This window comes from Canis aureus, chromosome 10 (assembly GCF_053574225.1).
Source record: "Canis aureus isolate CA01 chromosome 10, VMU_Caureus_v.1.0, whole genome shotgun sequence".
NCBI classification, from domain to species: domain Eukaryota; kingdom Metazoa; phylum Chordata; class Mammalia; order Carnivora; family Canidae; genus Canis; species Canis aureus.
The window spans coordinates 807,454-811,435 of NC_135620.1; positions in this window are offsets into that span (position 1 = coordinate 807,454).

A 3,982-nucleotide genomic window follows, 5' to 3' on the forward strand; every position below is an offset into this window, starting at 1 on the left:
CTGCATCCCAAATATTTTGAACGGTTGTATGTTCATTCTCATTAGTTTCCATGTATCTTTTTAATTCTTCCTTAATTTCCTGGTTGACCCTTTCATCTTTTAGCAGAATAGTCTTTCACCTCCATGTGTTTGAGGCCCTTCCAAATTTATTGTTGTGATTTAGTTCTAATTTCAAGGCATTATGCTCTGAGAATCTGCAGGGGATGATCCCAGTCTTTTGGTATCAGTTCAGACCCGATTTGTGACCCAGTATGTGGTCTATTCTGGAGAAAGTTCCATGTGCAATTGAGAAGAATGTGTATTCAGTTGAGTTTGGATGTAAAGTTCTGTATATATCTGTGAAATCCATCTGGTCCAGTGTATCATTTAAAGATCTCATTTCTTTGGAGATGTTGTGCTTAGAATAACTATCAAGTATAAAATGGGCTAGATTGAAGTCACCAAGCATAAGATATGTATTATCTAAGTATTTCTTCACGTTTGTTATTAATTGGTTTAAATATTTGGCAAGTCCCACATTTGGGGCATATATATTAAGGTTCATTAACTCTTCTTGTTGGATAGATCCTTTAAGTATGATGTGTCTCTCTTCATCTCTCATTTCAGTCTTTGGGGTAAATTTTAGTTTATCTGATATAAGGATGGCTACCTCTGCTTTCTTTTGAGGACCATTTGAATGGTAAATGGTTCTCCAAATTTTTATTTTCAGGCTGTAGGTGTTCTTCTGTCTAAAATGAGTCTCTTGTAGACAGCAAATAGATGGGTCCTGCTTTTTTATCCAGTCTGAAACCCTGCGCCTTTTGATTGGGTCATTAAGCCCGTTCACGTTCAGAGTTACTATCGACAGATATGAGTTTAGTGTCATCATGATATCTCTTCAGTCCTTGTTTTTGTGGATTGTTCCACTGAACTTCTTCTTAAAGGGGAATTTTAAGAGTCCCCCTTAAAATTTCTTGCAGAGCTGGTTTGGAGGTCACATATTCTTTCAGATCCTGCCTGTCTTGGAAGCTCTTTATCTCTCCTTCCATTTTGAATGAGAGCCTTGCTGGATAAAGTATTCTTGGTTGCATGTTCTTCTCATGGAGGACCCTGAATATATCCTGCCAGCCCTTTCTGGGCTGCCAGGTCGCTGTGGAGAGGTCTGCTGTTACCCTAATGCTCCTCCCCATAAAGGTCAGGGATTTCTTGTCTCTTGCTGCTTTAAGGATCTTTGGAATTTGCAAGCTTCACTATTAAATGTCGAGGTGTTGGACGCTTTTTATTGATTTCATGGGGGGATCTCTCTATTTCCTGGATCTGAATGCCTGTTTCCGTTCCCAGATTAGGAAAGTTTTCAGCTCGGATTTGTTCAAATACATATTCTGGCCTTCTGTCCCTTTCAGTGCCCTCGGTACCCCCAATTACACATAGGTTTTTCTTCCTCAGGCTGTCGTTTATTTCCCTTAATCTGTCTTCCTGGTCTTTTAATTGTCTGTCTCTGTTTTCCTCAGTTTCCCTCTTTGCCATCAAGTTGTCTTCTATGTCACTCACTCGTTCTTCAACCTCGTTAACCCTCATCATTAGGACTTCTAGTTTGGTTTACATCTCATTCAATTGATTTTTCATTTCGGCCTGATTGGATCAAAATTCTGCAGTCATGAAGTCTCTTGAGTCCTTTATGCTTTTTTCTAGAGCCACCAGTAGCTGGATAATAGTGTTTCTGAATTGGCTTTCTGACATTGAATTGTAATCCAGATTTTGTAACTCTGTGGGAGAGAGGATTGTTTCTGATTCTTTCTTTTGAGGTGAGGTTTTCCTTCTAGTCATTGTGCTCGGTGCAGAGTGGCCAAAAATAAGTTGAATTTGGAAAAGGAGAAAAAGAGTAGAGAGAGAATGAAAGAAAAGAGAAAAAGAAAAAAAGAAAAAAGGAAGAAAAAAGGAAAAAATAGAATAAAAGAGAAAGAAAAAGAAAGGGGGAGAAAAAGGGTGGGGGAAGTAATCAGAATTAAAAAAAATTGGGGGGAGTATCATCTGATTCTGTATACTTTAAGTCCCTTGACATCCCTTGGAACTTGTCCGTCTAGCTGGTCTTCTGGGAGAGGGGCCTGTTGTGCTGATCTTCAGGTGTTAGCCCTTGGGGCAGCTCCTCTCCCTCTGCCTGATGTAGTGCTCAGTGGGGGTGGTTTACCCCGTGAAGCCCAAGGAGGAACAACCCCAGTGACAGTAGCCAGGTCTGAAAACCGGTATTCAACCCCCACAGTAACTCCAGAGCAGTCCATTTGCAGGGCCTGGGGGCCCGGGGTGGGGCTGCTGATCTGCTGAGCTCTTGGCAGGAGCACCCTTACTGTCCTGGGCCCTCCGGGCCTCTGGTTGTCCCGGGGGAGGCCAAATCCTGGGCTGTTTCCCAGCGCCCTGTTTTCCGGAGCTGATGCTGAGGATTCTCGTTCCCAGCTGTGCAGCCACCTCTCCATGTAGCTGCCGCCCAAGCCCCTCTGAGCTGCTCCAGGAGCTACTTCCTCTGGCCTCGGCTCCGCCACCTAGCTGCTCCCAGGGACCCACAAACCCCTCCACACAGAGCCACCACCCGAGCCCCTCAGAGCTGCTCCTGGGTCAATCCATGTGCCCTGCAGCCCTTAAGGAGCTAGGTGCACTCTCCTGGGAGTGTCCCATGGAGCCCAAGGGTATTTCTGCCCTCCTGGGGTACTGCTCTGAATCCTTGTGGGCGCCTTTCCACCCTGGAAGATTGGTGCAGCTCCTCCTCTCTGATACAGAGCTCTCCTGACCGGGGGACACTCGCCCTGGCCTTAGCCTGGCTCCTCGTGGGGCCTCTCCCCCCTGGATGCCTTTTTTTCTTTAGTTCTTTTTCCCGTATTCCTACCTTGATAGAAGCGCGAACTTTTCTCACTGTAGCATTCTATCTTGTCTGTGTTTAAATCTCAGGTCGAATTCCTAGATTTTCAGGATAATTTGAAGGTTATCTAGGTAATTTGGTGGGGACAGGTGACTTGGGGACCCTTCTCTTCCACCATCTTGCCCCTCCTCCTGTATGTTGCCTTTTAGCTTTGGTTGTTTCCTTCACTTTGCAGAAGCTTTTTAATTTGATGAAGTCCCAATAGTATTTTTGCTTTTGTTTCCCTCACCTCAGAGGCATATCTAGAAAGAAGATCCAATTGCCAATGTCAAAGATGTTGCTGCCTATCTTTTCTTCTTTGTATGGTTTCAGGTCTCACATTTAGGTCTTTCATTCATTTTGAATTTATTTATTTTTCTTTTTTTAAATATTTTTTTAAATTTTTATTTATTTATGATAGTCACAGAGAGATAGAGAGGCAGAGACACAGGTAGAGGGAGAAGCAGGCTCCATGCACCGGGAACCCAATATGGGATTTGATTCCGGGTCTCCAGGATCGCGCCCTGGGCCAAAGGCAGGCGCCAAACCGTTGCGCCACCCAGGGATCCCGAATTTATTTTTTATATATATGGTGTAAGAAAGTGGTCCAGTTTCATTCTTTTGCATGTGGCTGCCTGGTTTTCCAAACACCATTTGTTCTTATCCAGGGGTCAGGGTTAGGGTTCGTTGAAGAGACTGTCTTTGTGCTTTGGATATTCCTTCCTGCCTTGTTGTCCATTAATGGATCATAGAGTTACAGGTTTGTATCTGGTTTTGGCTTTCCATTCTGTTCTATTGATCTAAGTGTCTCCTGTTGGGAGATCCTTGATTGCTGATTCAATTTCTTTGCTGGTTATCTGTCTGTTCAAGTTTCTTATTTCTTCCTTTTTCATTTTTGCTATGTTATATATTTCCAAGAATTGATCTATTTTTTCCAGGTTCTATGTTGCTGGCATATAATTTTTCATAATGTTCTCTTATAATCGTTTGTATTTCTCTAGTGTTGGTTGTTATTTCTCTTTTCTCATTTGTGATTTAATTGGTTCCTTGCTCATCTTTTTATCTTTTTCTTTTTTAAAGATATTATTTATGTATTCATGAGAGACACAGAGA